This window comes from Mus caroli, chromosome 2, assembly GCF_900094665.2.
Source record: "Mus caroli chromosome 2, CAROLI_EIJ_v1.1, whole genome shotgun sequence".
Classification (NCBI taxonomy): domain Eukaryota; kingdom Metazoa; phylum Chordata; class Mammalia; order Rodentia; family Muridae; genus Mus; species Mus caroli.
In genome coordinates, this window is record NC_034571.1 from 10470759 (window position 1) to 10483640 (window position 12882).

The following is a 12882-nucleotide window of genomic DNA, read 5'->3' on the forward strand; positions in this document are numbered from 1 at the left end:
TGCATACACTAGCAAGATTTTGCTGAAAGGACCCTGATATAGCTGTCTCTTGTGAGACTATGCCGGGGCCTAGCAAACACAGAAGTGGATGATCACAGTCAGCTATTGGATGGATCACAGGACCCCCAATGGAGGGGCTAGAGAAAGTACCCAAGGAGCTAAAGGGATCTGAAACCCTATAGGTGGAACAACAATATGACTAACCAGTACCCCCTGGAGTTCGCATATATATCAGAAGATGGCCTAGTCGGCTATCAGTGGAAAGAGAGGCCCATTGGTTGTGCAAACTTCATATGCCTCAGTATAGGGGAACACCAGGGCCAAGAAGTGGAAGTAGGTGGGGGGGGGGAGTGGATGGGGGAAGGTATGGAGGACTTTTGGGATAGCACTGAAAATGTAAATGAAGAAAATACCTAAGTAAAAAAAGAAAAAAACATATTTAAATAAAAAAATGTCAATACTGAGTTGTATATTTTAAAACAAATTTTATAAGTTTAATAAAAAAATAAGAAATTAAAAACAAAAAGAAGATAGGCCTGTCTGGAAGAGGCAGGTCTCTGGTGGGCAATCCGTTGGAGCATCTATGTTTCCCCAGAGGCCCTGTTCTTCCTGACTGCCATGACCTGAGCAACTGTTCCTCACCACATCTCCACCAGGCTATATAGCACACCTCAGGCCTAAAGCAGCACAAGCAAGCTGGCCATGGACCGAGCCCTCTGAACTGTAGACTGAAATGTCTTTTCTCCTTTAACTTGTTTCTCCTCAGGTATTTTGTCAGCAACAGGCTAGCATACCATCATAGGGACAACAGAATCCACAAAACAAGTCATCGGGAATAAGACTCCCTTTCTGCAGTTTATTTCTCAAGCCTCAGGGCCTCTGGAGGGTGATTCTCTTCCTGCCCCAAATGAGGTGGTAAAACCTTAAGCCATGAAGTCCCTAAAGACTGACTAAAACAATTACTGCACCTGGTATGCACTTCTTTCATGTCTTGATGTTCTTTCTCCAGGGCCCAGGCCTCTGCCCAATACTTCTGCTGTCAACCAGTAATTCTCCAACATTCCATCTGTCCAAGAGAACTCATCACTCCAATGTAACCAGGGATTTTAGTATTTCAAATTCATCCTAATCCCTGTTAGTTCAAGGAAATGACTGTTAATAGAATAGTGAAAAAAGAAGTGTGGGTCACCGAATAAAAGGCAATTGGGATTAACAATGGAGATGTCCATAGCCTTGGCTCTGTCATTCAGGTCAATAGTTGTCTGATGAACGTTTTCTAGTCTTTGGAAATCATCCCAGTCCCTTTTTTGAAAGAAATATACTCAGTGCAGTCAACCCTCCTTGTCTGTGAACCTCACCAAACAGAGACAGAAAATATTAATGTGAAGGCGGGGATATGACTGATTGAGTAAAAGCACTTGCTATACAAGAGGACCCAAATCTAAAACCCTAGAACTCACATAAAATTCAGACACATAGTGTGAGCCTCTGGAATCCCAGCACACCTATGGAAAGACAGGAGTTGGAGACGGGGATCCCCAACAGCTGCAGGCCAGTCTTGCCTAGGCAGCTGAAAAACAGTGACACCCTTCAGGTAAGATGAAGAGTGAAAACTGACTCGGATTGTCATCTGCCTTCCACATGTATGATGTGTCAGGTGTACCTGCACTCACACAGGAACAGTCTCTGTGCACATACACCACACACCACACACACACACACACACACACACACGATGGGTGAGGAGGATATGGGCCTGTATTAAATATGCACAGGTCTTTTTCTTGTCATTATTCTCTGGGCAACATTGTGTAACAACTGCACATAGCATCTGCATTTCATTGCACACTCTTAAGTCATAGCAAGGTGATTTAGGTATGCAAAAGATGGTCATAGATTGTGAATAAACACTACAGTTTTATATTAGAAACTTGAACATTTGGATTGTGATATTCAACTGGATTTTTGGGAACTGATTTCTCTTGAACATCAAGGGATAATGATAGTGAATTCCCATAAACATGATAGAAAATAAAATTCTTTTTTTTTTTTTGTTTTTTTTTTTTTGTTTTTCGAGACAGGGTTTCTCTGTGTAGCCCTGGCTGTCCTGGAACTCACTTTGTAGACCAGGCTGGCCTCGAACTCAGAAATCCGCCTGCCTCTGCCTCCCTGGTGCTGGGATTAAAGGTGTGCGCCACCACGCCCGGCTTAAAATAAAATTCTTATTTTCGACTCCAACAGCCTCTGAGGACAGATGGTCACAGAGACACCATTTCTTCATGAACTCCTTGCTCTACTCCCACACCCTGACAAGGGAGAAAACAATAGAACATTCTTCTGTCCTTCAAGCTCCGCTGGCACTCCTACCATGGGGGAACAAACACAGAGAAGTCAGGAGGAACGGCAGCCCACACTCGGAAGCCTCCAGGAGGAAGAGCAGTCTGTACTCAGAAGCCTCTACTGGGACAAGCTTCTTGGGACACATGCTCTGAATCTTTTCCAAAATAGGACTGCTTATGTAGAGACACGGAAGTCAGAGAACAGATCCACAGAGGAAGCAAGCCACATCTAAACCAGAATAAACAAGAGATTCTTGGGGGGGGGGGGGTAAATTAAGATAAGGGGGTAGAATACAAGACCCCAAACCTCCTTTTAAAGTAAACAACAGACTCAAAGACATGTATGGACCTAAACATCAGAGCACATTAGTCTCCTTACTTCTCATAGCAAAGAAGCAAAGACCTGTTCAGAAATGATGATGCTTTACTCTTGGAAGGAGAATCCAGTAGCCTTCCTCTGTCTGGGGACAGTGGGGACATGCTTAGTTAACAGGCTTCTAGGGCACCCTGCTCTTGAGTGTTCTACAGCCTGCAGTCATAATGCCAGTTTGATCATATACAACAAAATGCCAAAAAAAAAAACCACCCAAAACTCCAATTATTACAATTTTCAGGATGCAACCATAGAGAGTAGACGGTCCATGATTTTCCCTCTCCTGAACTGTTTGCATTCTCCAAAAGACACACAAGTCTACCCAAAATGACAATCCCAAGGATAGGTGGCACGTACTGTCTGCTTCAGAAGCTCATTCCCTTTGGAGAAGAAATGCTATTCTACTTATGAGCTGTGGAGATAGAGAATGTGCGCGAAGTGCCAGTAGGAGGTGTAGATTTCATCTGTGAAACAGAGCGAGTCCAGAGAAAAATACTAGAGAGGCTGACATTGGCTTCCCACCCACAGTCTGCCCCTCTTTCCACTCAGACCAGAAAGTCAGGTCTCTTCTCCCACACAAGAAGGAACCTGCTTCCTGCGGCAGGAAGAGCATTGTCTGGGCTCTCTCTCTCTCTCTCTCTCTCTCTCTCTCTCTCTCTCTCTGTACCCTCAAGAACACGTCTCAACTGTAATATATTCTGTTATATGTTAATTATGTTTATGTTATATTATTATATATTATGATACACAGTTACAATAACGTCGTGGGAAGAATTAGAAAGGAAATCAATCAATTATTACGATCTGACATGTGAAGATGCTGGCAGATACCCACAGAGCTGGGTGAGTTCAGTCTGCAGGGGATTTGAATGGCATTTGTCATGCACCATTCCTGACAGCAGCAGGCATCTGGGATCACCCAGGAACACATTCAAGTTACAGGCATTAAGGCCAAAACATTGCTGTAAAAGGCAGTGTAGGGCTCTAGAATTGAAAAACTGATAAATAGCAAACTATTTTATTGTGCTTTTTTTCAGATCCACAGTTTTAAATGTAGGTATTTGTTGGAGAGCTTTATGGCTCAGCCTTGCATTTGATATGTGCTCTGAGAAGGAGGCTCTTGGGTGAGAACAAGAGGCCCTAATGTCTCCAGTTTGGTAACATCATGATGGGAGAAGATCCCCTCCTTTGGTGGTACCTAAACTAAACAGCAAACTCTTAAAAAATGTCACAAAATTCTTAGACTACATTGTAGGAACAGTCAATTGCTTTTAAAGGAGAAATTATAAATTTCTATTAAAAATGTTTACAATTAGCTATAGAAAAAGCTTTTAGAAAGCAGGTATTTCATATTCTCAATATACACAAGTCTCTTAGGGTTTTATTGCTATGAAGAGACACCATGACCACAGCAATTCTTATAAAGGAAAACATTTAATTGGACCTGGCTTATAGTTCAGAGATTTAATCTATTATTGCAATGGCAGGAAGCATGGTGGCATGCAGGAGACATGGTGCTGAAGAGGTAGCCAAGAGTTTTATATATGAATCTGCAGGCATCAGGAGTGATTTGTCACACTGGGCCTGGCTTCAGCATCTGAGAGCTCAATGTTCATCCCCAGTGACACACTTCCTCCTGCAAGGCCACACCTACTCCAACAAGAACACACCTCCTAATAATGTCACGACCTATAAGCCTCAGGGGGCCATTTTCTTTCAAACCACCACAACAAGTAAACACAGAGTAAGCAAAGTGAACCTAGAGGGAGAAACTCGGTCTGGGAGCTTGGCCATCACCACTCCCACAGAATTCTGGGTATAGTGGTGTGTACCTGGATTAAAACTCCTCTAGATAAGGACACAGAGGCAGGAAGACTCCCTGAGCTCACCGGCTAGCCAGTCTAGCTGAATCAGTGAGATTTGGTGAGAGACTCTTTCTCAGAAAATGACATGGGGTGTGACTGAGGTAGACAACCCACATTGACTTCTGGCCTACACATGCTTGCACAGACATATACAGAGACAAACACAGACAAATAAATGCACACACACAAATAATATATTTTTTTTAAAAACTAAGAAAATTAAGATGACTTTTCTGTGAGAGAAGCTTTTATGTTATGGTACAGCCTAGAGGAAAGGGTAATAAAGAACAAAATCTGTAATCCATTTACTAATTTAAAGGGGACAAAAATGAGAGCAGATGCTATTGGTTAATAATTCAGTAACATTGAGAACACATATAAAACCCATCCCTAGAGGCAGGGTAAAGGGCAAAGGAAGAATACACGTGAAGGAGAAGTCAAGAGGTCCACATGGAGCAGAAAATAATGACAGAAATTAGAGAGAGAGAAAACCCTGAGCCACATCACAGAGGTCAGGCAGACCTGGGAACTCCTGAAACAACCACACAGAGAAAAATCACAAGGTCTTCTAATTTTAAATTAGCTAAGCCTGATGCCTAAAGAGACAGCATTCATCTAAAGGGACTATTGTGTAGACATAACATTGTGGGGTATTTGAGGTTTGGTTTTTTGTTTTTTGTTTGTTTGTTGTTGTTGTTGTTTGTTTGTTTGTTTGTTTTTTGGTGTTTTGAGCCACAGTCTCATGTAGCCCAAAGTGGCCTTCAACACATAATCCTCCTGTCTCTACCTCCCAGGTCTTGGGATTCTATGTGTGATATGAGTCAGGGCTTGAATGTGCAAGCGTGCAAGGGAACCAAGTACACATGTATGCACGTGAAGAATGAAGTTGAAATCTAGAACCTTCCTCAACAACTCTACTCCTAATTCGTTAAGGAAGGGCTTCTCAATTAATCCAAGAGATTGACAATACAGCTAGTCTATCTAGCCAGCATGATATGGAAATTCAGTGTCCCTTTTGGGAACTAGATACACAGGCAGCCACCATGCTCATCCAGCATGCACGTGCGTTCTAGGAACCCGAACTCTGGGCCTCAGGGTTGCACAGGACGTACTTGAGCTGATAAACTATCTCACCAGCCTTTAAATTTTGCTGTCAGTATAAAGTAAACCAAATAATTAAATCAATTCCTTCAGAAGCTATGAAAAGAAAATTGTCAAGGTCTCTCATTCTGAGGTCGAAATGTCAGAAAATAGGGAACAATGTTTGCAAAATCTTAGGGGAAAATATTTTAAGTCTTAAAAGAGGAAGTGACAGAGCTCCTGCCTAGCATTCACAAAGCCTTAAATTCCAAAATAGCAACAACGAAAAGTATTAAGGAAAAAAAACAAAGAAAATGGAATTGTTATCCTGGAACTGAGTACCAGGGTTTCATAGAGATTGACACGTACACCCCATGGCTAAAAGTATTGAAAGGTTTATGCCAACTGACCAAGAAAGAAATAAAAATGAAGAAGAAATAAGGAAAGCCTAATTTAAGTTGGCATATGTCAGGCATTTACAAGGGGATCAAAACAATGCTTCTAGGTTTTTAAGCAATAATTAGACTTATATTAGGAAAGAATTTTCAAAAAAGAAAGCATTTATTAAGAAAATAACAACAGGTAAGAATACCACCTCTTATGCTGTATCTGAAATAAGCTGCAATGGGTCAGTTTCAGTATTCTCAAATTAAGTAGTTTTAAACTACAGATATATACTTACTTTAGGGTCAAAGATTCATACACACATAGAATGGAGGAGCTAGAGAAAGGACCCAAGGAGCTGAAGGGGTTTGCAGCCCCATAAGAGGAACAACAACATGAACCAACCATTAACCCCAGAGCTCCTAGGAACTAAACCACCAAGCAAGGAGTACACATGGAGGGACCCATGGCTCCAGCTGCATACATAGCAGAGGATGACCTTGTGGGACATCAATGAGAGAAGAGGCTCTTGGTCATGTGAAGGCTCGATGCCTCAGTGTAGGGGAATGCCAAGACCAGGAAGTGGGAGTGGATGGGTGAGTTAGCAGGGGGAGGGGACAGGGGGAGGGGGTTTTGGAAGGGAAACTAGGAAGGGGAGAGCATTTGAAATATAATTAAAGAAAATATCTAATAAAAAAGAAAAGAAAAAAGAAAAGAAAAGAAAAGAAAAAGAAACCTGGGAAGAGAATGTAAAGATGAGGGATACAGGAAGAGAGAGACTGAAAACTTCTACCAAGTACATAATAGCCATTACTAACAATTAGACATTAATAAAAGCTAGGAAATGCTTTACGCACAGAGCATAAATCTCATACATGTGATATACATGAACTTCTCAAAAAATCAGAAATGAAAATCAAATACCAATGGAAAGATATCAAAAGTCAATTTAGAAAAGAAAAAATATAAATGTCAAAATGTTAACAATAAAACCTACCACAATAGGTAAACAAGTCCAGATTAAGGTATTAATTTTGTTTCTTAAGGATGAAGTTTTAAAAGTCACGGTGGGGGATACAAACCCTCTTGGAGTTCAGGTCAGCTGTCACTCTTGCATGCTGCTAAAATTAGAAGAGGCATCCTGACAGATTGTCACACAAACCACATCAGCATTTAAATGTTCCACTATGAAGCACCTCTGCTTCTAGGAATTTATTCAAATAATCAGAGGACCAAGCACTCTGAGTGTACAAGCCAAAATCAGAGATGATAAATAACCTATGTGGCACACAGACAAAAAAATGTACTTTAAGGAAAGATCTCTACATTTTATTCCTGTGCCTCAAAAAGCATGCTGCAGAAGAAAAGTCATTACAATTGCCCAGATGATGTTTGTTTAAAGTTGTCATTCTGTATTCTGTACCCCCAAAATGCATATATATATATATGCACACACACACATTGAGAAGGGAAAAATATGAGTAGAAGCTATCTTTTGGGAGTTGAAATGCCTGGGACTTTTCTTTTCTATGTATTCATTGAAAACATATAAGAGTTCTCAGAAATACTCTTAGGGTCATGTGAATATGGATGTACTACAGTTGAAATCTGAACTCTGACTGCTCCCAGTTCTTAAACTGACCCAAGCCAAGCACTGGTCACAATAACCTAAAGAGAAAGGTCATTAAAGTGAACACCAGGCAAATTAAAAGTGAAGATTTGGTCCCAACATTCTGGAAAATTCACTGTTCGAGTACTCCAGGTAGGCCAAGACAGACACCAACTAGCCAGAACATCGGAAGAATAGCTGCTGATGGCCAGAAAGCACCAGGAAGCCACAAGACCCCAGCTCATCACCATTGATGTTGAAACCCCAGAGGAAACTGCTACAATTGGGTATCAAGCCACAGTGAGCATTTGTGTAGTTCCCATGAAGGATTCTAGAAACTCCAGATTAGCTGCCTCAGATATTTGTGCTAACCATCCAATTCCTCATGTCTAATAATTGACTACTTAGGAACTCACTCATTGATACTTCTGCAGAATTTTGATAGGTTTCTCTTATACTCAAAAATAAAATTGATATCATTTAAGAAAATACTAATATTCAAGAAAAATTCAACTGCTTAGGAGATTAAAAACAAAAATGATTTAAATGTTATTGTAAATAAATGTTCCTACCCCCAACTGATAATATATTTGATATTTGCTTTATTACTTTTAATTATGTGGTGTGGGGCACAGGGATCTGTATATGGGTGTGTGCTTCTGAGTGTTGCTACTCACAGAGGCCAGGAGTTCCAAGAGCTGAAGCTAGAGGTGATTATGGGACGTTCAAAATGAATGCTGAGAACCCAAATTGGGTCCTCTTCAAAGGCAGTACATGTTCTTAGCCACTGAGCCATCCCTGTCACTGAGCCACCCCTTAAGCCCCTAGACACTATATATATATATATATATATATATATATATATATATATATATATACATATATATATATGTATATATATATATATGTATGTATATATTTAAAATTTGAATACTATGTCTTAAAACTTTTAAAATGTGTCTAGGGCTAGGGAAATGGCTCAGTGGTACAGTCTAACATGCATGAGACTATGAGTTCAATCCATAATATCACAATTCCAAGGAAAATGTAGAGCACCAAACTTTTTCATTATAAGGAGAAAGGAAAGAGCACATAAAAAACTCAACCCTGTAGCTCAAGACATTGGAAAAGGAGAATAACTTTTTAAAAACTACAAATAAAATGGAGCACAGAAATATGTTTGAGGAAATGTAAATCCAAAAAAGGCCAGAACAGACTTTGACAAAGTTTATGTGAAAAAGAAAGAATTTATTATTATATTTTAGTTCTTAGTGTTTCTCAGTTAATTCTTAGTGTGTCGTCTTCTCTGTCTTTAATGCATGGCCGTCTCCTAGGCAGTTAGAAATACCCAGCGGGGTACACAGACATGGGGTACACGGGTGTGGGGTACACAGACATGGAGTACATGGACAGCCTGCAAAGGTTTTACTGACGGGAGCAAGTAGAAAAGAGACATAAGAATTCCCTTCAAAGCAAGGATCATCCAGAGACTGCCCCACCTGGGAATCCACCCCATAAACAACCACCAAACTCAGACACTATCACTATCACATATGCCAACAAGATTTTTCTGACAGGACCCTGATATAGCTGTCTCTTGTGAGGCTATGCCAGTGCCTGGGAAACACAGAAATGGATGCTCACAGTCATCTATTGGATGGAACACAGGGCCCCTAATGGAGGAGCTAGAGAAAGCACCCAAGGAGCTGAAAGGGTCTGCAACCCGATAGGTGGAACAACATTATGAACTAACCAGTACTCCCAGAGCTCATGTCTCTAGCTGCATATGTAGCAGAAAATGGCCTAGTCAGCCATCAGTGGGAGAAGAGGCCCTTGGTCTTTCGAAGATCATATGCCCCAATATAGGGAAATGCCAGATCCAGGAAGCGGGAGTGGGTGGGTTGGGGAGCAGGGTGGGGGGAAGGTATAGGAGACTTTCAGAGAGGAACTAGGAAAGAGGATAGCATTTGAAATGTAAATGAAGAAAATATCTTAAAAAAAAAAAAAGATTTCCCCTTCAAACAACAGATCTTGCTGCAGTTACCAGAGAACTTTGCAGAGGGCGCTTATACACCTGCCTCCTTTCCCATTCAACCACCTCACTGGGTAGCCACTTCCCCAGTCCCTTCCCTCTACTTCCCATAACTTACCATTAAAGCTTATGTTTTAATCAAGGCTGTATTTACATTGGGGTGAAAAGGGCAGCCATGGGTTCTGACTTACGGAGAGAAGGTTGGGACTATACAGGGTTAAGTTTGAGGTAGCAATGGCAGAAGGGGGTTGCTAACTCCTCCAATTTAAAACAAACAAACAAACAACAAAAACAATTATTGGATTTTACCAGTGAAGACTTGGAAGACAGATGCTGTGGTGAAAACCTACTGGCTCAAAGAGGCAGAGAAAGCACCCAGCTGACCTTCCTCCCCAAACAACATCACAAAAGAAAAGAGAACTTCTTCTCCACACTGTCTCAAAAACCCTTCAAAGGGAATGTTCCTTCCTTCTATTTTCTGTGTGGCTCTCTATTTGTCCTCCTGTCCTCCTCTTCCTCTCTGTGGTTTTGGCCTATGTTCATTCCCTGCCAACTGTGGCTTGGTCCTCCTGTTGACTTATGATTCTATTTAATCCTGTTTAAAGTAACCAAAAGGCTCCTGGATTAAGCACACGTGCTAGAACTCAACAACACCCAGAACTAAAACCAGGTTTCTCCAGTAAATAATACAATCTCGGGGTTCATAGTATAATCAAATATCCTGCAACAGAGAGAAGCAAACATTTTAGTGACAGACAAGGACAGGCTGAAAGAAAATCTTCAGCAGATCTCCCAGATCATCAGGATGCCCTCTGGCTTCTGGGACTCCAGCAAGAGCAATGCCTAACTAGAACAAGAGAGTCACAAGCTGCAGTTCTTACAATGGTCACTGACAGGAAGCTGGCCATCAAACAGAAAAGTGACTGGGGNGGGGGGGGGGGGGCTGACCTCCAAGCAGAAAAGGGATGTTATTTTGCAGATAGGAGAGTTAAGACATACCATGCCCCTGAACTCCAGCTTTACGTCCATGTATCTAGATGCCATCTTAGAGAAACAAGAAGTGGCAAAAAAAAAAAAAAAGGCAATGTGATACATGGAGTGTGTACTTTAAGAGAGAATGAATATTATCAGAAAGAGTTGCTTAAACTGTCACACATGCACACACACACACACCATTTTGCCCAGAACCCATAAACACACGCATGCACGTATGCACAAGCATACACACACACCACAGATATGCATGTACACATGAAGGAGTTTGAGAACAGGTTCTTGGCTCCATGTGACCTGGATTTGACTCTTGGTTGCACAACTCTAGGACATCAGGAAATTATCTTGTGTGTTTCAATTTCTCAGTCTAAAAAATGAGGAGAACTGTTTCTTCTAACAGTTCAAAAGCATAAATGAGTTAATAAATATAAAGTGCTTGGATCAGTGTCTGCTACACAAGAAGCATTCAAGGGATGATGGCTAGTCTTATTATTGCTAAGATCAGTAACAAGGAAGAGCAGACCAGCCAGTGAGAAATGAAAAAACTGCCAGTTTCTCTACATAGCCAAGCAGTAGTGAATTACAATTTACTCCCCTGCTCCATGAATAATAAAAATCATGAATGAGAAAGATATAAAATAGATCAAAGGACAAAGAGGTTTTTTTGTTTTTTTGTTTTTGTCACAAACACAGCAGTCTGGTTTAAACAAAAAGAATATCTTTTTTTTTAAATGGACCATATTCAGTAAAAATATAAATTGCCAATATTAGTTCAAGAAGTATAGCAAGTAGACTTTTCAAAGGAAGGATGCCAAAGAAATAAAAATTAATTAGTGACCTCTGGAAAGGCCTGGGACGAGAGAACTAAGGAGTATGTGCTTTGGACTTCTCAAAAGGAAACCCCAGAATGAACAATTGTTCAACGACTGACTTGTGGGCAGAAGGCCTCTCACCCTCATTTCATAAGGAAAGCTACTCCTTCCATGAAATCACGAAAATTGGGTGAAATCAAGCACATATCAGTCTTTTTATCAAGAGTTTTATTACTCCAGGATTTCCTAGTGTCCCTAACAGACTCCGGAATTCCAATGAGGTACCTGTGGCAGCCTGCGATAATTCTCCAGTGCAGTTTCTTCCAAGTACTTCCAGATCTTTGTGAGGATCAGGCCCAGAGCCTTGTGGAAAGCAATGTCCAGTCATGCAATCAGAAGACTGAGGTGGATTCAAGAGCCAAGAATATACAGAAGGATGAAGAGGAAGAGAGAGGAGGAGGCAGTATACAAAGTTGCCATCGTTATAGCAAAGCAGAACAGGATGCAGCCTGCTCCAGAGACGTGTGGAAGCAGAAATTGATTCAACTCTTCTTGGAAGCAATTGCAAAGAAATGTGATTTAGAACATTAAATGCACGTTCATTTTGACCTAATAATCCAACTTCCTATCAGTCCTCCTAAGGAAATGAGTCTGAAATGAACATAAAGATTTACATACAAAGATAGACTTACTAGAATGTCTTCTAGCAAACAAAACGAAATGAAGATAGGAAAGCATTTAAATGAGTAAAGAAGAAATTATTAAATAGACTACAGAATATTAAGATGGTGAATAACTAATAACAAGCAACATTGGTGGGAGGTGGTAAAATCATGTTCGGGCCTATGATCCTTTAGGGGAAAAAGATGACACACAAACCACAAATTACAATCTCACATGTACTTTTCACATATAGGAAATAGACATTACAGAGACATAAAGTAGTCCCAACCTGAAAATGATACCTGGGTATGGGGCTCTGAGTTAATATTAAATTCTCTTATGTATTTCCCCTATGGCTTTCTATATTAAGTTGTGTTATTTCTATAATCAGAATAATAGATATCCAATAATTACTGTACATTAATACACACCCACAGCAAGGAAGAAAAATAAGTCCTTTTTCATCCAGGACAAACACACGGAAGAATTGCATTCCTTCAATCTCAACACAGATGCACTTTAAAGAACAGAAAACAAAACCCACAAACCAAATTTCTCAGTAAAGATAGGTAAGTGCCTTCTCTGGGGTTTTCCACACACCTTAATCTACAGAATTCAGTACCCATCTTTGAAAGTGTAGCTGATATGGAGAGATGTGTTTTTAAAGGTTAATGTACCTAGAGTCTCTCTCTCTCTCTCTCTCTCTCTCTCTCTCTCTCTCTCTCTCTCTCT

At 40.6% G+C, this 12882-nt stretch overlaps 1 protein-coding gene across 1 annotated transcript in view; it reads right to left on the minus strand.

Annotated features, from left to right (window-relative positions):
* The window catches only part of St8sia6 (ST8 alpha-N-acetyl-neuraminide alpha-2,8-sialyltransferase 6), a 138274-nt gene that overhangs the window by 123905 nt on the left and 1487 nt on the right, over positions 1–12882 (minus strand). The window lies entirely within an intron of this gene.